The sequence below is a fragment of the Chiloscyllium punctatum genome, chromosome 47, assembly GCF_047496795.1.
Source record: "Chiloscyllium punctatum isolate Juve2018m chromosome 47, sChiPun1.3, whole genome shotgun sequence".
Taxonomy (NCBI): domain Eukaryota; kingdom Metazoa; phylum Chordata; class Chondrichthyes; order Orectolobiformes; family Hemiscylliidae; genus Chiloscyllium; species Chiloscyllium punctatum.
This window is the reverse complement of record NC_092785.1, coordinates 55,169,163-55,194,948: the sequence shown is the minus strand read 5'-3', so window position 1 is coordinate 55,194,948 and position 25,786 is coordinate 55,169,163. Positions and strand designations below refer to the sequence as shown.

At 44.6% G+C, this 25,786-nt stretch overlaps 1 long non-coding RNA gene and 2 other non-coding genes across 3 annotated transcripts in view; 2 read left to right on the top strand and 1 right to left on the bottom strand.

The window, feature by feature from the left end:
• LOC140468632 (uncharacterized) overlaps nucleotides 1-25,786 on the top strand; it is a 642,185-nt gene that overhangs the window by 165,795 nt on the left and 450,604 nt on the right. The gene's annotated exons all lie outside the window — the stretch shown is intronic.
• trnas-acu (transfer RNA serine (anticodon ACU)) lies at nucleotides 268-349 on the bottom strand. The gene has a single exon. It is a non-coding gene; the product is annotated as a tRNA-Ser (tRNA).
• Nucleotides 19,380-19,461, top strand: trnas-gcu (transfer RNA serine (anticodon GCU)). Its single transcript has one exon. It is a non-coding gene; the product is annotated as a tRNA-Ser (tRNA).

Genomic DNA, 25,786 nt, shown 5'->3' with positions numbered 1-25,786 from the left:
ACTTCGCAGCTCTCGTTATTTGATTTTCCTGGATGTCTTACATACGAAAAAACGTTCACAGCAACTTGATTTGCAAAAGGAAACCGCGCTCTCTTTCATTATCACAATGCAACCTACATTTCAATACAGTTGAGTCAACAGGCTCAAGCCATTTTTTGAAATTTTGTAACAGCGGAAATGGATGTAAACTGACTCTTCGCGTTCCAGTTTCAATACGACAGCTGTGATCATCTGAAAACAGCCCCACGAAAATGCCATTGATGACAGCGACGAGAGTGGGATTCGAACCCACGCGTGCAGAGCACAACGGATTAGTAATACATCGCCTTAACCTCTCGGCCACCTCGTCACAGACCGTGGCGCAGCTATGACCTTATGAATAATTGAATTGGGTAAATTATGCAGAGCAGCAGATATTTCTCCCTGGTGTTGGTAAAATGATAAATAACATAGTACGGTTCCAAGACTATGGTCTGACCCCTGGGTTGTGGGGCAAGTGCACTCCCACTGTCACACAATGCACACAGTGATCTGAACAAAAATGAGGAAATGAATATGTAACAAGGTCTGTTGAATACTGAGAATATTTGAAGTCAACGGAATGAAGACCCCAGACAGCAGGAGGTGTTCTTTCAATAAAGAGTTGAATAAAGCTCTTAAGGATAGTGGAATCAAGGGTTATCGGGATAAGGCAGGAACAGGATACAGATTGAGGATGTTCAGGCCATGATCATAATGAATGGTGGTGCTGGTTCGAAGGGCAGAATGGCCTACTCCTGCACCTGCTGTATATTGTCTATTAAATTGCCTGTGAGGAATTGTTTTCCAGACTGGAGGAGAGTGCATAGTGCTCAATGTCATTATTCGGAACACCTAACTTCCGCTCAGATGTTTTTGACACGCACTTGTGTACAGAACAGACAATTTCAAAATCCAAAATAAGGCTAAACTGACAATTGAAGGCAACAATGCAAAAACCTTGATCTGTATCATTTTCCTGCACTGTGTGACACCAAGTCACTGTATGATCACAGCAACACAGTGAGCAAGTGTCAGAAGGAAAATGAGGGCAGTGTCAGAGCGCATACTGGGAGCAACAGGTGACAGACGGGGATGTGCATATCCCACAACTGGAACACTTCCCAAACAGCGGACTGCGGTGGAAGGATTCAGAGGGAGTTTACACTATGAAATTCGATGCCAGAGACACAATGGAGATCTGTCATTGAGTCTGTTCAAGATGAAGATTTTAAGATTTCTACAGATGCAAAACAAAATAAAAAGCTCATGGGTTAGTGAAGGCAAAAGATTACATTGTACATATCATCAATCTACCCATCTTTTCAATGAGGACCTCACCACTTTCCTCACGCGGGGACAGAATCACTCGTGAAGATGATCATATAATCCCCATTCCTAGCCTTGGAATCAGAGAAAGTCGGTTTCCCAAATGTTAAGGTAAAACCAGGAATGTGGAGTTAAGCATTAATGTGTTGCTCCTGTGCTGAAGGTGACCAGTGCACGGTATCTCTGTCTCAGTTTTGGGGGGGGTTTGCCGAAGTTTGAAGTTTGAGTCTCACATGGAGCAGCTTCAATTTGTCGTCGTGTTGCGGGATACGGACAGAAGGTCGAGTTGATGGGAAAATACCCGTGTTTGTGGATAGAGAAACAACCTTTTCCGAATAATGACTCCTTGATCTACAAACATACTGCAAGTATCTAAAACGTGAAGAGACATATGTGGAGAGAGAGAGGCTAAGGTGATTTTTTTAGCAGGTGGATAACGTTTCCCATGAGCACTGCTTTAAATTCCGGGAAAATTGATGTTGAACTGGTTTCATGTTTCACAGTTTGTTACAAACTCACAAAGCTTGTTGCAATAATCATAAAAAAAGAAATCACATAGGACCGTTTGAATATTGTATTGAATTGAATTTTGGTCTGAGCATACTTTATCTTCAATGGCGTGCTGCAGAGCAGTACAGGGGGTTAACAATACAAAAGGACCGAGTCTTCTTGGTGGATTTCTTGGGTGGAGTTAAGAATGTACGAAATATACATAACATCATGTGAATGTGGTCAAATTTTTAAAGTGGGTGTTGCCTCTCCAAGTGATGATTCAATTCCTGCTCATTAGGATATAATTTCTATCTGCAGTTATTTTAGGACATCAGCTCCATTTACAGAGTTTCACCTTGAATAATACGCCACAGTTTACCAATCCATGAACTTGTTATACTCAGTCTTATTCAGTTGTACATGTTCATGAAATATCTTTGTGTCTGAAGTCAACAAATTCGAAATTGTTACGCAACTATACTGACTTTCACTCAATGGTAAATTCTCTCCTTGTACGTTTGTTCGTGTATCTTTTAAAACACTCTGAAATCAGCTTCTACGTTTTATTTCTGTAAAGTCGTTCACGATTTAAATAACTCTATTGAGTGGAAGAAACTCTCATCCAAACTTTTCTTCATCATTCACTAATGGTTTTCAAGCTCTAACGAAAGTTATTGATTCACTCAAAAGAGGGACTTTCCCCGATTTACTCATTCAAACCTCGCGTTACGTGCAAATCTCATTTGTTTCTATTAAACTTGCGTGTTTGTGCATCCAGCATTTCCAAATCTCGTGAATAAACTACTTAATTCTTTCTATCATCCCTTTTGTATCCTTTCTGATATTTTTATGTCTCAGTAAACAACGTCACTTGGCTTTCTAATATCTTGCTATCCAGGAAACAGCGTCTGTGCGCTTTCTAACTTCTTTACATGTTTTTGGTGGAGAATGAGGACAAGGATTACACACAGTGTTCCCACTGAGTGTGACAAAAAGATTTTACAGTTACACGATGAACTCATTGCTTTGTAAATATGACGCCTCTATTTATAAACTCCAATAAGGTAAATTACTATCTATCCAGTTCATGAACATCGTCTCCATGGAGACGAAAAGTTTCTATCACTTCCTTTATTCTTCCACGGAATGTCTGAAAGGTTTGAAAGGCCCAACATCTCCAAATCACCGTGTCCTGAGTCAGTCCCATCTATTTCTAAAGGCGACTGAAGTTCAAATACTTCATAGTGTGTCTCCAGTCATTCCAGTGCAGACTGGTTCTGGACAGTAAATGCCATCACCAAAGGTCACTGTGGATCTGAAATCAACAGTTTTCACATAGTAATGGTCGTAGCTATTGTGTGTCGTATGTCCGTGTTCTTGTTCAATTTGTTCATCATTTCATGGGTCCCTGTATTGAATTCTACTGAATGATTAATTTGTGAATGGAGACATTCCCTTCACCACTCATTCGAAACTCCATGGAACAGTGAAAGATTTAACCCATACGCTTCCAGAGGACAGTCCTGCCATTACTGGGATGAATCAGTCAACATTCCCCACGTATCCTCGAAGGCAAGGATTTCCTTTCCCATTTTAGGAGATCATAACAGCACTGAATCCCATGTGTGCGTTCATGAAAACCAAAACAGTTGCAGCAAGACTTTAAAACTAAGATTTTGCTATCTGCTTGCATTGGTTGCCCCAAACATTACATTCCATATTATGGTATGTTTCTGGATGAAAGCACTTTCTGAATCTTGAGCAATTATATTTCAGTTTTGTCAAAAAAACTATCATTCGCCGTTCTCCCTTTCCCTTTCAGTTTCCCGTTTTATATCCCGTGTTTTATCGGTTTATCTAAAGTTTTCAATAATTTCAATCAATCTCCCTCCTGATTGCCAATCCGAGAGAATGCCGCAATTTTGTCAATTTATATGCAGTGCAGCTGGAGGGCGCGGTCACCCAGTGGAAAGGCATTGGTCACGTGAACCAAATAAAAGTAGCCGGCTGGTGGAATGTGGCCGTTCCATCACAGTCATATTTAAAACATCGAACGTAATCTTTAGCCAAATCATATTTGCAGAAAATAAGAAAACAAAAATGAAAAAATTGCTGATGTTGAAAATCAAACAAAAACAGATGTTGCTGCAATATTTCAGGCCGTCTGACAGCATCTGTGGAGAGACAGACCCAATGGATGTGAAACGTTAACTGTGATTCATCTGCACAGTTGCTGCCAGCATACCTGTGATTTTTCAGCAATTTCTGTTTTTGTTTCAGATTGGCAGATTTTGTCGCAGTCCATGAGAACAGTGCTCATTAGAATCAAAGAGACAGCATGGACCTGGGAGTGTGAAATGAGACAGTAATAATGAATGAGTGGAGAATATTGTACTGGAAAAGCACAGCAGGTCAGGCAACATCCGAGGAGCAGGAGAATGGACGATTTAGGCATAAGCCATTCATCAGGAATTAGGCTTGTGAGTCGGGCAGAGGAACAAAGCTGAAGCCAGGTGCCAACTCGCAGGCACCTCCTCCTACTGAACCCGATCACAACCTCTCCTCCCCTCAACAAACCATCATCTCGCAGACCATTCACAATCTCATCACCTCTGGGCATCTCCCATCCACAAACTTCATCCTCATTGTCTGTGAACTGCGCACTCCCCAATTCTACCTCGTTCCTAAGATTGACAAACCTGACTGCCCCAGTCGACCTATTGTCTCATCCTGAGCCTCTCGCATCCGAATCATTTACTCCTACGTTGACACAATCCTCTTTCCCCATTTCAGGAAATGCCTACTTACATTCGTGACACCCCAATGGATTTCACCTCCTCCAAGAATTTCGTTTCCCTGGCCCTCAATGCGTCATCTTCACCATGGACATGCAGCCCCTGTACAAATCCATCTGCCATGACAGAAGTCAGCAAGCCTTCCATTTCATAATCTCACAGCATCCCAACCATTCCCTTTCCACTGACATCCTCATCCACCTAGCTGAACTGGTCCTCACAATCAACAACTTCTCTTTCCAATTCTCCCACTTCTTCCATCGAAACTGGTAGCCACGGGCACCCGCATCGGACCTAGCTATGCCTGTCTGTTTGTCAGATACGCGGAACCGTCCATCTTTCGCAGTTACACAGGCACCATCCTCCATCTGTACCTCCTCTGCATTGATGAATGTTTGGTGCCACTTGGTGCTCCAACGAGCAGGTTGAATTGCTAACCAACTTTACCAACACCTTCCACTCCGACCTCAAATTTATCCGGATCAGCTTGGCAATTTCCCTCAACTTCCTGGACCTCTCCATCACCGACTCTGGCGACTGACGAATTACAGACATATACTACAAGCCCACCGACTCCCACATGTATCTAGACTACATCTCCTCCAACCCTATCTCATGTAAGAAGACCATTCTTTATTCCCAATTCCTCCTCCTCCAGCACATCTCTTCCAGGATGACCAATTACACCTCAGAAAGAGCCAGTTGGTCTCCTTCTTCCACGATCACAAATTGCCTTCCCACGTGGTTGACAGCGCACTCAAGTTCATCACCTCCATTTCACACACCACCACCCTTGAAGCCACCCCTCTCAACGCAACAAGGACAGAACCACCTGGTGCTCACTTTACACCCCATCAAACTCCGCATAAACGCATCATATTCTGTCGCTGATGCCACCTCCAAACAGACACCACCAACAGAGATATGTTTCGCTACCCAGCCCTTCCAACATTCCGTAAAGACCATTCCCTCAATGACCCCCTCTTCAGGTCCACACATCCCCCCACCAGCCCACAACCCTCTCCTGGCACCTTTCACTGCCACCAAAGGAAGGGTGAAACGAGCACCCACATCACTCCCCTCACCTCAGCCAAGGCCCGAAGGGATCATTCCACATCCATTAGAAATTCACCTGTACAGCTACCAATGTCATCTACTGAATCCGTTGCGCCCAGTGTGGTCTCCTCTACATCAGGGAGACAGGAAACCTTCTTGCAGATCATTTCAGAGAACATCTCTGGGACACCCGCACCCACAAACTTCACCGTCCCGTGGCTGAACACTTCAACTCCCCCTCCTACCCCATCAAAGACATACAGGTCCTGGATGTCCTCCACTGCCAACCGTTACCACACACCGCCTGTAGGAGGAACACTACACATTCCGCCTTGGGACTCTAACACCACACGGGATAAATGTGAATTTGGACAGTTACTTCATTTCCCCTCCCAAAAGCACAAGCCTTCAACTCGGCACCGCCCTCTCAACCCATTCCAACACTGCCATTTCTAACCTATTATCTTCTCCCTCCGATTCATCCATCTATTGCTTTCCAGCTATTTCCCCTTAACCCCACACCACTTCCATTTATTTCTCAGTCCCGACTCACAAGCCTTATTCCTGCTGAAGGGCTTAAGCCTGAAACCTGAATTCTCCTGCTGGTCGGATGTTACCTGATCTGCTGTGCTTTTCCAACATCACACTACCAACTCTGATCTCCAGCATCTGCTGCCCTAACTTTATCCTTGGAATTATCAATGACCGGAGAGTGCAGATATCCCTCGATTGCAGTGATCACAGTGTGACTGAGTTTTCCATTTATTTTGGGTGAGGGCAGGCTGCATCTGAGACGAGCGATTAACATCTAAACAACGGGACTGGTATCAGATAGCGAAGTTAGGGTGGGCTGAAGTGAAGTGGAAAATTCTGTCAGAAGATGGGTCAGTACAACTGCATCACATCACCCAGACTGTAAAAGACATGCAGAAGGAGAAAATCAACTTCAGTATAAGCACAATGACAGGTCAAGTGGAAAGGAGACAATACAACGCACTGAGGTGCAGTGGAATTATTTATGTGAAAGGATTCGATATATAAGCTACACCTTTACATATGGACTGCCATCACATTGGAAAAAGGAATTCCCTGCAGTTTTACGGCGACATTTGCCTGTTGACATCACAATGTTGAGAGACACTGACATAGTTTCTTCTGTAGCAGCGTGGCCGAGTAAAAGCATGATCGTCCCATCAACCAGAATTCAGTACTTCAAAGCTCTCCTCTGCACTGTACAACTTGTTTGCTGCTTCTGTAGTCAGATCTCAATCGCTTCACTGTGTATCTTCTTCTGCTTCCTGCTTCATGGAAACACTTGAAACGTGAATAAATCCACTTTCCACTTTCACTAATCTTTTGCAACTTCCGAGTTGGCACAGGTACGAGTGACCGATTGGCCTTCTCGAGCGTTCTCACTCTGGTATGATCTGAATGATAAAGTACACTGTGTCTAATCTGCAGAATGTCCCCACGCGGGATGGTGCTGTTTATCCCATCCCCGGGGACTGAGCTGTCTCTATTGGCAGAGTCTTCAGCCATTTCCCTCCACTTGCAGGCATTATGACGGGATGTAAATGCGGATATGCTCTGAAGCTTCCTCTCACGGGCACAGCCAGGTGCAACAGCGCCGCTGGAACTTAACAACTTTGATTGCGAACTTCCTCCAAATATCATTTATTTGAGAGAGAGAGAATCGTGCTGAGCTGGTGGGAAAGAGAGAAATGCGCTGTGAACTCTCTTCCCTCAGTAAAATTCAAATAAGTGCATTTTTGTGCTGCCCATTTGATGTTCAGAATCAATCTTCGCAGAACATTCCAGCAGAAAGGCTTTTGTTTCAGAGGCGTCGGTTTCTTTGCTGCAATCGGGCATCAGTTAACATCTGAGTCCCAACTGTCCTAGATGACGTGACTCCGAATGAAACCCTCACTCACTGAGAACCATCCTCACAGCCAGGAGCTGCGGGGCTGCAGGCAGTCCAAAGAGGAAGGGAGCATTAAAAACGAGCCATTATTTCTCCCTCAGCCACTCTGTCACAGAGACAGGGAGAGGGACGGCAGAAACGTGTGACATCATTCACGTGCCGACAGAAGCCGTTCAGCCCATCGAGGCCACGGTAATTCTCTATCGCTTTCTTCTCTCTGAGGTTATTCATCATCAGTGCTGCTTGTTCTAATAATAGGAAAGTGTATCTGTGTCGAAATGCTGTCTCCAACAGACTGAACCACATGTCATTCACGGCTGTTCATTTCACTGGAGGACCCTGCTGTGTGACACAGCGTGGGGAATAACTGCAAGGCGTCATGTGCATGGTACATGCTACAACTGACTTTTCTCATCTTCGCCAGTGTATTCCCAGCTCAGGCAAATGACTTTGCGAATCAGGACATAACAGACCGACAGAGAACAGCAAAACAAATCTTCCATACCTTCAAACGTGGGTTTCCTCAAATGTATAAATGTGCATCTATTTCAGATACCATTGAGTGTACTGACGCAGAAGGCTCATCAATATGCAATGTGAAGAACGGAGCACTGTTATAGTGAAACTCTTGCAGTTGCAGTGCATACACTGAGAGCTGGAATTGTCATCGAGCAGAGGATGCTTTTCATTCATTAATTTCTGGATTATGCGCTCACCACGATCCCTCTGGGCCGTTCTGTTATCGCTGACCACAGCAGTTTCACGCAGTCTTCAGGTTTTTGGAGCATGTACCTTCGAGGATGACGTCAAAAGATCTTCACTGTTATTGTGTGATACACTGTGGCACAGATGTGTCCCAGCTGTGTCAATATAACCACTCTGTAACTTCCCCAATTCTGCTGTTTTAATTACAAATGCAATCAGAATCACAAAATGTGTCACACTGCAGACTGATGCCATGCAGCCCACCTTCACTCTGCTAGCTCCACGCAACGAGGAAATGACTGTGTTTTGATTGATTGATTGTCACATGTACCTAAGTACAGTGGAAAGCGTTGTTTGCGATTGGTAAAGGCGGATCATATTAATCAAGGACATGCAGATCACTGCGTGAGGAAAGCAAAATTTGACCAGACTTAGGAATTCAGGTTACTCCGTATCGGACGTGCGCTCAGCAAAATCCACATTGGCAAGATAGCATTCTTTCAAGTTAGACAATCCATTTCTCAGAGCAGCAATGGCCGAGAAGAAGCAGTTCTTGAACTTGCTTGTGTACGTTTTCAAGCTTTGGAATCTTTATCTGAAACCGATCTCATCAAAATCATATCTTCACAGTCAAAAATGGAGTAGTGTGCAAAATTGCAAGGCTCATCCGCAATGTGAACCCGAGAGCTCTCGCACGTATGTCACCTGTCTGAGGCAATATCACACCCGAGATAAACGATCCAGAACGGCGCCAGACATGGTAACCAGAAATCAGGTGAGTTTGTTGGTTAACTAAGGCTATTTCTGCTGTTTCAGAGTGAAAGAAGCACAGAGTCTTATTAACATTTCCTTTCCATTCTGACTCGCTTCTCCCAGGAGGCTGTGCTAACTGCTTTCCCGGAACAGGGCGGTCTTCATTGAGAACTGGACTAACTCATTTTCCATTGTCACGCAGTGTTGGTGGACAGCAGTTTGAACGTGGTCTTCAGCTCCCTATCAAACAAGAGTTTGTGGAGCGGGGTAAGCATCTGGCGGAAGTGGGAAGTATGGGAATTCTGGAAAGGTGTAGAAAAGGGAGATCGTGCATGCACAAGAAATCATCTTTTTGGAACCATTGTCCAAATAATGCCACCTGAGAGAGCGAGAAAATGCAGAACTGCGAGGAAAGAGTGAATGTCTCCCCATTATTCAGGAACAGTGTCTGTGCTTCTCGAAGTCACAGGGAGGCTTCTGCTGTCTGAATCAGCATGGGATGTTACTGCAGCGAGTCCCATCGATCACGCAGCTGCTGTGTATACATTTTTCCACGTTGCCTCCAGTTCACATCAAAGATTACACAGCTCACCTCATCCTAGAGTGACAGGGAAGAGAAGGAAGCGATTCAGACCATCCCTGGGGATAAATTGGATGTGGGAGAGCGGACAGTCTCGACTTGTTCCAGCATTTAAAATCTTGGTCCGTTTGGCAACAAAAGCAGGAAGCAGGAACTGTTTATCTTGCTTCTTAAAACAGGTGATTAAATTTTGAAGAGCATAGATATTTCTCCCTGGTGTTCATGAAATGATCAAGAGCAGAATACGGTTCCCTGAGTATGGTCTGACTTCTGGGTTATGGGCCCAGGGCACTCCCACTGTGATATTCTGTTCACAAGAGCTGACCACATGGAAAGAAATGACACAGTGACAAGATCGATTGAATCGGATTCTGTGAAAAAACAGAAGCCGATGGAATGAAAAGCGCCATGAGAGCGAGAATAAAACATTATATGTGAGGAAGTTGTTTTCCAGATTCGAGGAGAGTGCACAGTGCTGTTTCCAGGGGTCAATATCTGGATAAGTCGACTGAATCAGCATCGACTGTTATTGTACTGGATCTTTTGTACAATGTTGAAAAAGTACGGGTAATTTGTATCGAGGAGACAACTTCAAAATCCTCAATGATGCAAAACACACAAAATTAGGTGAACAACAAAGCAACTGCAGAAACTCGTGTTACGTCATGGGGTAAACGCCCCGGCTCAACCTTTGCTCAAATTCGCTCTCTGTAAAATTCCTGAGCAAGAGATTCGAACAGTGAATGGTCTATGTTAATAAACACTGCTCAAATCTCACAACTTCAGTCTTTAATACGCCCCTACATGTATGTCTGACAACAGTAATTGCTCCCTCACTGTCTTACTTCAGCACACGTAGAGAAAAAATACACATGAGAACAACAGTCACATATGTGATGGGGATTTGACCCGATGCACACCTCTTCCCACCCTGCCTCTTGCACACCTCTTCCCACCCTACCTCTTGCATTTCACCTCTTCCCACCCTACCTCTTGCAAAAATGCCATCCCGTATTCCCAATTCCTCCGCCTCCGCCGGACCTGTTCCCAGGGGGACCAGTTCCGCCACAAAACACACTAGAAGGCCTCCTTCTTTAGAGAACGCAATTTCCCTTCCCACGTGGTTAAAGATGCCCTCCAACGCATCTCGTCTACATCCCGCACCTCCGCCCTCAGACTCCACCCCTCCAACCGTAACAAGGACAGAACGCCCCTGGTGCTCACCTTCCACCCTACAAACCTTCGCATAAACCAAATCATCCGCTGTAATTTCTGCCACCTGCAAACAGACCCCACCACCAGGGATATATATTCCTAACCCTAACCCTCCCCTTTCCACCTTCCACAAAGACCGTTCCCTCCGTGACTACCTGGTCAGGTCCACGCCCCCCTACAGCCCACCCTCCAATCCTGACACTTTCTCTGCCACCGCAGGAACTGGAAAACCTGTGCCCACACCTCCTCCCTCACCTCTCTCCAAGGCCCTAAAGGAGCCTTCCATATCCAATAAAGTTTTACTTGCACATCCACTAATATCATTTATTGTATCCATTGCTCCCGATGCGGTCTCCTCTACATTGGGGAGACTGGGCGCCTCCGAGCAGAGCGCTTTAAGGAACATCTCCGGGACACCCGCACCAATCAACCACACCGCCCTGTGGCCCAACATTTCAACTCCCCCTCCCAGCCTGCCGAATACATGGAGGTCCTGGGTCTCCTTCACCGCCACTCCCTCATCACTAGACGCCTGGAGGAAGAACGCCTCATCTTCCGCCTCGAAGCACTTCAACCCCAGGGCATCAATGTGGACTTCAACAGTTTCCTCATTTCCCCATCCCCCACCTCACCCTAGTTCTAAACTTCCAGCTCAGCACTGTCCGCATGACTTGTCCAGAATTGTCCTACCTGCCTAGCGCCTTTTCCACCTATCCACTCTACCCTCTCCTCCCTGACCTTTCACCTTAATCCCCTCCCCCAATCATGCATTGTACTCCATGCAACTTTCTCCCCACCCCCACCCTCCTCTAGTGTATCTCTCCACACTTCAGGCTCACAGCGTTAATTGCTGATGAAGGGATTCTGCCTGAAACCTCGATTTCGAAGCTACTCGGATGCTGCCTGAACTGCTGTGCTCTTCCTGCACCACTAATCCAGAATCTGGTTTCCCGCATCTGCAGTCATTGTTTTTACCGCCTTGCAGTTATTCCACACGCTGTGTCGCACAACATGGTCCTCCGGTGAAATGAACAGCCGTGAATGACATGTAGTTCAGTCTGTTGGAGACAGCATTTCGAGATAGATACAGTTCCCTATTATTAGAACAAGCATAATGAATAATCTCAGAGAGAAGCAAGTGACAGAGATTTACCGTGGACTCGATGGGCTGAACGGCTTCTGTCGGCACGTGAATGACGTCACACCTCTCTGCCGTCCCTCTCCCTGTCGCTGTGACAGAGGCGTTGAGGGAGAAATAATGGCTCTTTTTAATCCTCCCTTCCTCTTTGGCCTTTCTGAAGCCTCGCAGCTCCTGGCTGTGGGGATGGTCCTCAGTGAGTGAGGGTTTCATTCGGAGTCGCTTCATCAGGGACAGTTGGGACTCAGATGTTAACTGATGCCCGATTGCAGCAAAGAAACGGACGCCTCTGAAACAAAAGCCTTTCCGCTGGAATGTTCTGCGAAGATTGATTCTGAACATCAAATGGGCAACACAAAAATGCACTTATTTGAATTCTACTGAGGGAAGAGAGTCCACAGCCCATTTCTCTCTTTCCAACCAGCTCAGCACCTTTCTCTCTCTCTCAAATAAATTATTTTTGGAGGAAGTTCGCAATCGATGTCGCTAAGTTCCAGCGGCGCTCTTGCACCTGGCTGTGCCCGTGAGAGGAAGCTTCAGATCATATCCGCACTTACATCCCCTCATAATGCCTGCAAGTGGAGGGAAATGGCTGAATACTCTGCCAATAGAGACAGCTCAGTCCCCGAGGATGGGATAAACAGCACCGTCCCAGTGGGAACATTCTGCAGATCAGACACAGTCCACTTTATCATTCAGATCATACCAGAGTGAGAGCGCTCGAGAAGTCCAAGCGGTCGCTCGTACCTGTGCCAACTCGGGAGTTGCAAAAGATTAGTGAAAGTGGAAAGTGGATTTGTTCACGTTTCAAGTGTTTCCATGAAGCAGGAAGCAGAAGATACACAGTGAAGTGATTGAGATCTGACGACAGGAGCAGCAAATAAGTTGTACAGCACAGAGGAGAGCTTTGAAGTATTGAATTGTGGTTGATGGGACGATCATGCTTTTACTCGGCCATGCTGCTACAGAAGAAACGATGTCAGTGTCTCTCAACTTTGTGATGTCGCAGGCCAATATCGCCATTATACTGCAGGGAATTCCTTTTCCCAATGTGAGGGCAGTCCATATGTAAAGGTGTAGCTTATATATCGAATCATTTCACAGAAATAATTTCACTGCACTTCAGTGTGTTGTATTGTCTCCTTTCCACTTGACCTGTCCTTGTGCCTGCACTGATGTTGATTTTGTCCTTCTGCCTGTCTTTTACAGTCTGGATGATGTGATGCAATTGTACTGTTCCATCTTCTGATAGAATGTTCCACTTCACTTCAGCCCGCCCGAACTTCGCTATCTGATATCATTCCGGTTGTTTAGATGGTAAGCGCTCGTCTCAGATCCAGCCTGCCCTCACCCAAAATAAATGGAAAACTCAGTCACACTGTGATCACTGCAAGCGAGGGATATTTTCACTCTAAGGTCATTGATAATTCCAAGGATAAAGTTAGGACTGCAGATGCTGGAGATCAGAGTTGGTAGTGTGATGCTGGAAAAGCACAGCAGATCAGGTAGCATCCGAGGAGCTGGAGATATCAGGTTTCAGGCTTAAGCAATTCATCTGGAATAAGGCTTGTGAGTCGGGGCTAAGAGATAAATGGAAATGGTGTGGGGTTAAGGGGAAATAGTTGGAAAGCAATAGATGGAAGAATAGGAGGGAGAAGAAAATAAGTCAGAAATAGCAATGATGGAATGGGTTGAGAGGGCGGTGCCGAGTTGAAGGCTTGGGTTTGGGGGAGGGGAAAGGAGGTAACTGTTCAAATTCACATTTATCCCGTGTGGTGTTATGGTCCCAAGTCGGAATATGTGGCGTCCATCCTCCAGGCGTTGTGTGGTAACGGTTTGGCAGTGGAGGAGTTCCAAGACCTGTATGTCTTTGATGGGGTAGGAGGGGGAGTTGAAGTGGTCAGCCATGGGACGGTGAAGTTTGTGGGTGCGGGTGTCCCAGAGATGTTCTCTGAAATGATCTGCAAGAAGTTTTCCTGTCTCCCTGATGTAGAGGAGACCACACTGGGCGCAACGGATTCAGTAGATGACATTGGTAGCTGTACAGGTGAATTTCTAATGGATGTGGAATGATCCCTTCCGGCCTTGGCTGAGGTGAGGGGATTGATGTGGGTGCTTGTTTCGCCCTTCCTTTGGTGGCAGTGAAAGGTGCCAGGAGAGGGTTGTGGGCTGGTGGGGGCATGTGTGGACCTGAAGAGGGGGTCATGGAGGGAATGGTCTTGACGGAATGTTGGCAGGGCTGGGCAGCGTAATATATGTCTGGTCGTCGTGTCTGTGTGGAGATGGCATCAGTGGCAGAATATGATGCGTTTATGCGGTGTCTGATGGGATGTAAGGTGAGAACCATGTGGTTCTGTCCTTGTTGCGTTGAGAGGCGTGGCTTCAAGGGTGGTGGTGTGTGAAATAGAGGTGATGAAATCGAGGGCGCTGTCAACCAGGTGGGAAGGCAATTTGTGATCGTGGAAGAAGGAGACCAAATGGCTCTTTCTGAGGTGTAATTGGTCATCCTGGGAACAGATGTGCTGGAGGAGGAGGAATTGGGAATAAAGAATGGCGTTCTTACACGAGATAGGGTTGGAGGAGATGTAGTCTAGATACATGTGGGAGTCGGAGGGCTTGTAGTATATGTCTGTAATTAGTCAGTCGCCAGAGTCGGTGATGGAGAGGTCCAGGAAGGTGAGGGAAGTTGCAAAGATGATCTGATAAATTTGAGGTCGGAGTGGAAGGTGTTGGTAAAGTTAGTGAGCAATTCAACCTCCTCGTTGGCGCACCAAAGTGGCCCCAAACATTCATCAATGTAGAGGAGGATCAGGTGGAGGATGGTGCCTGTGTAACTGCGAAAAATGGACAGTTCCGCGTATCTGACAAAAAGGCAGGCAGAGCTAGGTCCTATGCGGGTGCGCATGGCTACCAGTTTCGATGGAGGAAGTGGGAGAATTGGAAAGCGAAGTTGTTGATTGTGAGGACATGTTCAGCCAGGTGGATGAGGATGTCGGTGGAAAGGCACTGGTTGGGATGATGTGAGATTAAGAAATGGAAGGCTTGCTGACTTCTGTCACGCAGATGGATTTGTACAGGGACTGGATGTTCATGGTGAAGATGACGCGTTGTGGGTCAGTGAAAAGAAATTCTTGGAGGAGGTGAAGTGCATAGGGGTGTCACGAATGTGTCACGAGCGGGCATTTCCTAAACTGGGGAGAGAGGATTGTGTCGAGGTTGGAAGAGATTATTCGAATGGGACAGGCTCAGGATGAGAGAGAAGGTCGACTGGGGCAGTCAGGTTTGTGAATCTTAGGAAGGAGGTAGAATCGGGAATTCTGCGGTTCACGGACAATGAGGTTGAAGGTTGTGGATGCGAGATGCCCAGAGCTGATGAGATTGTGGATGGTCTGGGTGATGATAGTTTGGTGAGGGGAGGAGAGGTTGTGATCGGGTTCAGTAGGAGGAGGTGCCTGCGAGTTGGCACCTGGCTTCAGCTTTGTTACTCTGCCCGACTCACAAGCCTAATTCCTGATGAATGGCTTATGCCTAAATCGTCCATTCTTCTGCTCCTCGGATGTTGCCTGACCTGCTGTGCTTTTCCAGTACAACACTCTCCACTCATTCGTTGTTACTGTCTCATTTCACACTCCCAGGTCCATGCTGTCTGTTTGATTCTACTGAGCACTGTTCTCATGGACTGCGACAAAATCTGCCAATCTGTCACAGAAAAAGAAATTGCTGTTAAATCACAGGTGTGCTGTTTTTGTTTGATTTTCAGCATCAGCAATTTTTTTCATCTTGTTTTCTTATTTTCTGCCAATATGATTTTGCTAAAGATTACGTTAAATGTTTTAAATATAACTGTGCTGGAACGGCCAGATTCCACCAGCTGGCTACTTTTATTTGGTTCACGTGACCAATGCCTTTCCACTGGGTCACCGCGCCCTACAGCTGCACTGCATATAAATTGACAAAATTGTGGCATTCTCTCGGATTGGTAATCAGGATCGAGATTGATTGAAATATTGAAAACTTAAGATAAACTGATAAAATACGGGATATAAAACGGGAAACTGAAAGGGAAAGAGAGAACAGCGAATGATAATGTTTTGACAAAACTGAAATATAATTGCTCAAGATTCAGAAAGTTCTTTCATCCACAAACATACCATAATATGGAATGTAATTTTTGGGAAAACCAATGCAAGCAGATTGCAAACTCTTAGTTTTAAAGTCTTGCTGCAACTGTTTTGGTTTTAATGAAAGCGCACATGGGATTCAGTGCTGCAATGATCTGCTAAAATGGACAAGGAAATCCTTGGCTTCGAGGAGACGTGGGGAATGTTGACTGATTCATCCCAGTAATGGCAGGACTGTCCTCTGGAAGCGTATGAGTAAATTCTTTCAATGTTCCATGGAGTTTCGACTGAGTGGTGAAGGTAATGTCTCCATTCACTAATTAATCATTCAGTAAAATTCAACACAGGGACCCATGAAATGATGAACAAATTGAACAAGAACACGAACATCCGATACACAATAGCTACGAGAATTACTATGCGAAAACTGTTGATTTCAGATTTACGGTGGCCTTTAGTGATAGCATTTACTGTCCAGAACCAGTCTGCATTGGAATGATGGGAGACACCCTATGAAGTACTTGAACTTCAGTCGCCTTTAGAAATAGCTGAGACTGACTCAGGACATGGGCATTTCTAGATGTTGGCCTTACAAACCTTTCAGACATTCCGTGGAAGAAGAAAGGAAGACATAGAAAATTCTCGTCTCCATCGAGACGATGTTCATGAACTGGATAGATAGTAATTTACCTTATTGGAGTTTATAAATAGAGGTGTCATATTTAAAAAGCAAAGAGTTCATAGCATAACTGTAAAATCTTTTTGTCACTCTCAGTGGGAACATTGTGTGTAATCCTTGTCCTCATTCTTCACCAAAAACATGTGAAGAATTTAGAAAGGGCACAGACGCTGTTTCCTGGATAGCAAGATATTAGAAAGCCAAGTGACGTTGTTTACTGAGACATAACAATATCAGAAAGGATACAAACGGGATGATAGAAAGAATGGAGGAGTTTATTCACGAGATTTGGAAATGCTGGATGCACAACCACGCAAGTTTGTTGTAAACAAATGAGATTTTCAAATAACGCTAAGTTTGAATGAGTAAATCGGGGAAAGTCCCTCTTTCTAGTGAACAGATAACTTTAGTTAGAGCTTGAAAACCATTAGTGAATGATGAAGAAAAGTTTGGATGAGAGTTTCTTCCACTCAATAGAGTTTTTAAAATCATGAACGACTTTCCAGAAATAAAACGTAGAAGCTGACTTCAGAGTGTTTTAAAAAATGCACGATCAAACGTACAAGGAGAGAATATACCATTGAGTGAAAGTCAGTGTGGTTGCGTGACAATTTAGAATTTGTTGACTTCAGACACAAAGATATTTCATGAACACGTACAACTGAATAAGACTGAGTATGACAAGTTCATGGAGTGGTAAACTGTGGCGTATTATTCAAGGTGAAACTCTGTAAATGGAGCTCATGTCCTAAAATAACTGCAGACGGAAGTTATATCCTGATGAGTAGGAATTGAATCGTCACTTGGAGATGCAACACCTACTTTAAAGATTTGACCACATTCACATGATGTTATGTATATTTCGTACATTCTTAACTCCACCCAAGAAATCCACCAAGAAGACTCTGTCCTTTTGTACTGTTCACCCTCTGTACTTCTCTGCAGCACGCCATTTCAGATAAAATATGCTCAGACCAAAATTCAGTTCAATACAATATTCAAACGGTCCTATGTGATTTCTTTTTTTTATTATTGCAACAAACTTTGTGTTTTTGCAACAAACTGTGAAACATGAAACCAGTTCAACATCTATTTTCCCGGAATTTAACGCAGTGCACATGGGAAACGTTATCCATCTGCTGAAAAATCACTTTCGGCTCTCTCTACACACATGTCTCTTCACGTTTTAGATACTTGCAGTATGTTTGTTGATCAAGGAGTCATTATCCAGAAAAGGTTGTTTCTCAATCCAAAAACACGAGTATTTTCCCATAAACCTGGCTTTGCTCAATATCATCTTCTGTCCGTATCCCTCAACACGACGACAAATTGAAGCTGCTCCATGTGAGGCTCAAAATTAAACCTACGGCACAGCACACCTCACCAAACTGAAACAGAGATACCGTGTACTGGTCACCTTCAGCACAGGAGCAACACATTAATGCTTACCTCCAACTTCCTGGTTTTACCTTAACGTTTGGGAAACAGAGTTTCTCAGATTCCATGGCTAGTAACGGGGATTATATGATCATCTTCACCAGTGGTCAGTCCCTGAGTGAGGAAAGTGGTGAGGTACTCATTGTAAAGATGGGTAGATTGATGAAATGTACAATTTCATCTTCTGCCTTCACTAACCCATGAGCTTTTTATTTTGTTTTGCATCTGTAGAAATCTTAAAATCTTCATCTTGAACAGACTCAATGACAGGTCTCCATTGTGTCTCTGGCATCAAATTTCAAAATGTAAACCCCCTCTGAATTCTTGCACCGCAGTCCGCTGTTTGGGAAGTGTTCCTGTGGTGGGAAATGCACTTCCCCGTGTGTCACCTGCTGCTCCCCGCTTGCGCACTGGCACTGCACTCATTTTCCTTCTGACACTTGCTCACTGTGTTGCTGTGATCATACAGTGACTTGGTGTCACACAGTGCAGGAAAATGATACAGATCAAGGTTTTTGCATTGTTGCCTTCAATTGTCAGTTTATCCTTATTTTGGATTTTGAAAATGTCTGTTCTGTACACAAGTGCGTGTCAAAAACATCTGAGCGGAAGTTAGGTGTTCCGAATAATGACATTGAGCACTATGCACTCTCCTCCAGTCTGGAAAACAATTCCTCACAGGCAATTTAATAGACAATAGACAGCAGGTGCAGGAGTAGGTCATTCTGCCCTTCGAGCCAGCACCACCATTCATTATGATCATGGCCTGAACATCCTCAATCTGTATCCTGTTCCTGCCTTATCCCCATAACCCTTGATTCCACTATCCTTAAGAGCTCTATTCAACTCTTTATTGAAAGAACACCTTCTGCTGTCTCGGGTTCTTCATTCTGTTGACTTCAAATCTTCACAGAATTCAACAGACCTTGTTACATATTCATTTCCTCATTTTTGTTCAGATCACTGTGTGCATTGTCTGACAGTGGGAGTGCATTGCCCCACAACCCAGGGGTCAGACCATACTCTTGGAACCGTACTATGTTATTTATCATTTTACCAACACCAGGGAGAAATATCTGCTGCTCTGCATAATTTACCCAATTCAATTATTCATAAGGTCAGAGCTTTTGGTGCATCTCTGACGAGGTGACCGCGAGGTTAAGGCGATGGACTGCTAATCCATTGTGCTCTGCACGCGTGGGTTCGAATCCCACACTCGTCGCTGTCATTAACGGCATTCAACGGTGGTGTTTTCAGATGATCACGGCTGTCGTATGGGAACGCTAATGGTCAGTTTATATGCATTTACGCTATTCCAAAATTTCCAGGAATGGTTTGAGCCTGTTGACTGAACTGTGTTGAAATGTAGGTTGCATTGGGATATTGAAAGGGAGCGTGGTTTCCTTTTGCAAATCAAGTTGCTGTGAACGTTTTTTCGTATGAAAGACATCCAGGAAAATCAAATACCGCGAGCTGCGAAGTGCATGTTTATGCAAAGGAATTCTTAATGAACGTTTTGTCAGATGAAATCAGAAGGAGATTGAGAAGAAGTAATTCATCCTGGTGAGAAGAGCACAGCGAGACAGCACAAAATGATGCCGATACTTCAAAGGGGCAGGGCGTGGGTGTCGGGGCACTGAGAACTGGCTGTAAATGCACAGTGGAGAATTGCCAATGTTGGTGCCGTGCATGGGCACGGAAAGGCTGACACATTGGTCTCGCCCTCGCCCCTTGCTCTCGCCATTGATGAATGCTGGACATAAGGCACAGATAAACACAAGATGTGGGGAGCAAGCTCCCTCTCGTTATGCACACAGTGGATGCATCACATTGAACTATTAACAACTGGAGAAATCAGCATGTTACCTTTAGGGAGTGAAACTAAACTGTGGATCAATGACCGCAGATTCATGCAACATAAACATGAAAAATAATTTAAAATGTAGGGTGAAGGTTTGCTTGCTCAGCTGTAGCTTTGATATCCAGACGTTTCATTACTTGGCTAGGTAACATCATCATCAGTGGTGACCTCCAAGTGAAGAGAATCTGTTGTCTCCTGCTTTCTATTTATATCTTTCTCCTCGATGGGGTTCCTGGGGTTTGTGATGATGTCATTTCCTGTTCGTTTTCTGAGGGGTTGATAGTTGGCATCTCGATCTATGTGTTTGTTTATGGCGTTGTGGTTGGAGTGCCAGGCCTCTATGAATTCTCAGGCGTGTCTTTGATTAGCCTGTCCCAGGATAGATGTGTTGTCCCAGTAGAAATCGTGGTATTTTTAATCCGTATGTAGGGCTACGAGGGAGAGAAGGTCGTGACTTTCTTCCTGTTGTCTTACGTAGTAGTTGTGACAGTCCTTGCATGGAATTTTGTAGATGACGTTGGTTTTGTCTTTGGATTGTTCTGGTTCTTTTAAGTTTGTTAGTTTTTGTTTGAGAGTGTTGGTGGGTTTGTGTGCTACTAGGATTCCGAGGGGTCTTCGTAGTCTGGCTGTCATGTCTGAAACGTCTTTGATGTATGGACAGGTGGTTATGGTTCCTGGCTGTGTTTCGTCTGCTTGTCGTGGTTTGTTCTTGAGGAAAGTGTGGACTGTATTTTTTGAGTATCTGTTCTTCTCGAATACATTGTAAAGGTGGTTTTCCTCTGTTTTCCGAAGTTCGTCTGTGCTGCAGTGTCTGGTGGCTCGTTGGAATACTGTTCTGACGCAGCTTCGTTTGCGTGTGATGGGATGATTGCTGGTGGAGTGAAGTATTTGGTCAGTGTTTGTCGGTTTTGTGTATGCACAGGTTTGTAGTTCTCCGTTGTCTTTTCTTTCTACTGTGTCATTCAGGAATGCGAGTTTGTTGTCGGTTTCTTCTTCCTTGTTGAACTTTATGCCTGTGAGAGTGTTGTTGATGATGTTAAATGTCTTTACTATCTTGTTTCGTTTTGTGATGACAAAGGTGTCATCTGCGTAGCGGACCCAGATTTTGGTTTGATTGTTTCTAGGGCTGTTTGTTCTAGTCTTTGCATTACCGCTTCAGCTCTGAATGCTGATAGCGGAGGTCCTATGGGTGGGCCATTGGGGGTTTGTTTGTAGACGATGTTGTTGAAAGTGTAGTGGGTGGTGAGGCACCGATCCACAAGCTTCATGATGTTTTCGTTGGTAATGTGATTGATGGTGGTTGGTGTGTGTGATGGTCTCTTCTAAAAGTGTGTTTCCTTTGCCATGTCGATGTTGATGAAGGTGAACAGTGCTATTATGTCGAATGAGACCATTGCTTCCCTTACTCTACTTTGGTGTTTTTGATGATTTTTAGGAATTCCTGGGTGGAGTGGATGGAGAGCTGTGAATCTTCTATGAGGTATTTCAGTCTTGCGTGTAGTTCTTTGTCCAGTCTGTAATTTGGTGCTCTGGGTAATGAGACTATGGGTCTGAGGGGGCTCCTGGTTTATGGATTTTTGGTAGTCCGGTTCGACTTGGCCAAAACATTGATCCTGGGACAGTCTAAGCAAAGACACGCCAGAGAATTCCCAGAGGCCTGGCACTCCAACAACAATGCCATAAACAAACACATAGATCAAAAAGCAATCTATCATCCCCGCAGAAAACATACCAGAAATGACGTCACCACAAACCCCAGGAACCCCATCCAGGAGAACGATATAAATAGAAAGCAAGACACAACAGCTTCGCTTCACTTGGAGATCGCCCCTAATGATGTTACTGAGCCAGGTAATGAAATGTCTGTCTATCAAACCTACAGCTCAGCGAGCAAACCTAAACCCTAAACCTCAACCTGAGCTTCAAACCTTCACAAACCTTGCGATTTAAAGTGTCTTTATACGCATATCATTAATAGACTTTTCGTTATAATACCCGTCTGGTTGAAAGAAGAAGACATCACATTTTAAGATAGATGACAACATTACCAATTTTGTTTTGAAATTGAGATTTATTTGGTCATTTTACACAGTGAACAAGTTCATTTTAAATAATGCAAACCACATTCTCTCACCTGGAATAAAAGTGTGATTTCAATATAAACATTGTCCTTGCTAACTCGCAGTTACTCAACATGAAAAATAGGATCAACACATGTTTATTAAGCATAGATCAATTAGCACCATTATCTTACTTTGGATTGACTGCAGTATGCACATGCTAAGTAAGGTTTAAGAAAGAATTACTTTTGGAAATAATGATTTGGTGGTGACTAAAAATAATATTAGCTTCTCATGATGTGGATATTCCACCAATGGTTCCAGTGGTGGAAATGTTCAGTGGCAAGTATTTCTATGATGGTATATACGTATGTGCGCCGCCAGGGATGGGAGCTCCCACTTCATCTGGAACAGCGTCTTTTGACGTGGACCAGGGAGCATTGTGGCATCCGTCTGGGAGTTCCAACCACACCTGGAGCAACTTCCATTGACATGGAGCAGCAGGGAGCATTGGCACATCCGAATGCAAGATCTAACCTCATTGGAGCAGCTTCAGTTGGCCTGGAGCAGGGAGCTTTGGGAGATCATTCTGGGAGCTCCACTCTCACCTCGAGCAGCTTTTAATGACATGTAGCAGCAGGGAGCATTGGGACATCAGAGTGTTAGATCCAACCTCAACTGGACCACTTCTATTGACATGGAGGAGGGAATATTGGGACATCAGACTGGGAGCTCCAACCTCACAAGGATCAGCGTTTAATGACATTTAGCAGCTGGGCGCATTTGGACATCAGAGTGGCAGGTCTAACCTGAACTGCACTACTTCTACTGACATGGAGCAGGGAGCATTGGGACATCAGACTGGGAGCTCCAACTTCAAGTAGAGCCGCTTCTATTGACATGGAGCAGCAAGGAGCATTGGAACGTCAGGTTGGGAGCTCCAACATCACCTGGATCAGCTTGTATTTACATGGAAGAGGAGGGAGGATTGGGACATTAGGCTGGGGGAAAGGATATTCAACTATTTTAATCTTAAGTAAAATATGTTTCAACACCTCAGATGTTAATTGATTTATGAAGAATCTTTCCCGGGAAAATAATTAATTCTTTAGATAGTAAAGTCAAGTCCTGCAAATATTCAACTCAGGAAAACGCATTGGTACAGAGAGAAATGGGAGTGATGTTTCATGTCTTTGTCTTTTCATTTCTGGCCGTCTCTGCACTGGATTACATCACCGGAAGGACGTTTTCACTCATTTCCATCAAATACCGTCAGCTCACTAACGTAATCTAAAGGTGAAAATTAATGGGAATATGCGATGTTATGATTAGGATGGAGTTTACTTCAAATTTTGGTGAAAACGTAGCAAAGTCAGATGCAATTTCCAAGATCAGCAGTGACCTCATTGATTGGCTGATCAGATTGTGAATGGTCGTTTTTTTGAGGACAATTTGAAGTGAATCAATGATGGTGATTATCTTTGTTCTTTGTTCACCTTGTGACTGTTACCGCTTTTGCTCATGTCCTTGTTAACACCACAGCTCTGCAGCGTGTAAAACCTCAGCTGTGCATCTGGCCATTGGCACAGCCATTCGGAGAGCTGGCTCCGGATCAGGCGGTTGTAAGTTCAACTTTTACTTTGCGCAAGCGCATTGTGGAGATTCATCACACATCCAACCTAATCATTTTTGTAATGCTGAGGTGGATAATATTTGAAATTTTCATCTTCACGAGCGAAAATTCTTTCACTGTCTTCGATCAGTTAAACATTGTCAAGAGCTGTCAGAGTAAAAATCACACAGCACCAGATGGTATTGAACAGACGTATTTGGAAGCACCAGTGTTCCATGCACTGCTTCTTCATCAGGTGTTTGTCAACTGTTGGAATCGAAAATGGCTTTGTCTGATTATTAAATGTATCCACCCCAGTCCAACACCAACACCTCCAAGTCATGGGTACAGTCGACACCACGAACGGTCGGTTAAAGCCCAGATGATCTTCCAAAAGATCGCGCATATTGACACAAACATCAAGCTTCTGCAGTAAAACACCCACCTGATGAAGGAGCGGCTCTCCAACAGCTAGTGCTTCCAAATAAACCTGCTGGACTCTGCCCTGATATTGTGTAATTTTTAACTTTGTCTACTCAACTCAAACACTGGCACTTCCGTATCATAGACAACATCAGTCATGTCCCACCGTTGTCAGTGAGGGCAATCCGGGAATAGCCCAATACATTGCTCATGGGTACGTTTCGTTTTCAGAAACCAACGCACTCAATCGCTGCAGCTCCGGTGGATGAAAAGGCAGAAAAGAAATAGCTGAGACTCAGTTTTGACAATATTTTGAAACTTTTTGGGAAGTGGAATCAGAGGAGAATGAAGGATTAACGGTCCGACTGTGCAGAGAGAGGGAAGGCACTATTCCCTTCTTTGATGAGCTGGGGTATTGACTGATCTAAGGCATGAAACAGATTCCTGGTTGAGCTGTGCTCTCTGCATCAGGAATAAGAAGTCCTGATTTTCTAAACGGTAATGAAACCCAGGCCACTCAGTTAAAGCGCTGAATACTAACCACTAGACCACCAGGGATGAGGGCAGAAGCCGTTGCACCGTTTCTTCATAACACAGTTTTTGGAATTATGTCACTGCAGATATGTTTCCCCTCAAAAATGATTGAATTATCGCGTGTTTACAGCACAGATCTGGGTCCCTTCATCTCGTTTCCCAACACTTGGTCTGTAACCTTGTATGCTCTTACATTTCATGTGAGGGCTAATTTCTCTGGAACGTTTTAATCTCGTAAAACACAATAAGTGGGATTAAAGTTTGAGATGGGAACTGAACCCCATTTTTAACCATAGACTGAAGCACGCAGACACAGTTCCCCAAGTGTGTCACAGGCCTCGGGAGAAAACAAGCAGATTTCACCGACTTGTCTGATATTATCCCATTTCAGAGTTCAACACCAATGTCTGGTTACAGCAAAGAAAGGAAGCATTCAGCCCCTCCCGTCCCAGTGTTCCTTGCCCATTGTTTCCCCATTACTCTGTAGTTTATACTGCCTCACCTCGTTCTTGTTGCCAAACTAGATCACTACTCACGCCCGCTATTTCCTGTCCTGCCAAACTTTTTTGCCTCAAGTTCTTGGAATGAAAAACAGGAATGGCCTATTTCAAGCACTTTTCTAGTTTACAAGGACAGTGTTATCGCCACTGAGCAAGCACATTGCCAGCTCAGAGAGAAGGTCTCATCCTTTAGAAACTGAAATGCAAAGATGATTGGATAGCCTCAGTGTTGTAAACCAACCAACAAGACCGGAATCGGGCAGAGGGGATCACGCAGAGAGGGATGGGAGAATAGAATGGCGAATCTCATGGTGTCCAGGGTGATTTTAACAGAAATCTTCCCTGGTGGTATAGTGATGAGCATTCAGTGATTTCACTCTCATGGCTTGTTAAAGGTTAACGTTTACAGTAACCAATATGAAATACTGCCTGATATTTCGAAGCAGAATGATGTTGTGCAGCAGACAGAATCGTTTCCCTGCATGACATTATAAGAGAGCTCAGAAGAGCCAGGAGGAGACATGAGAGCCAGGAGGAGACATTAGAAGTTGTTGGCG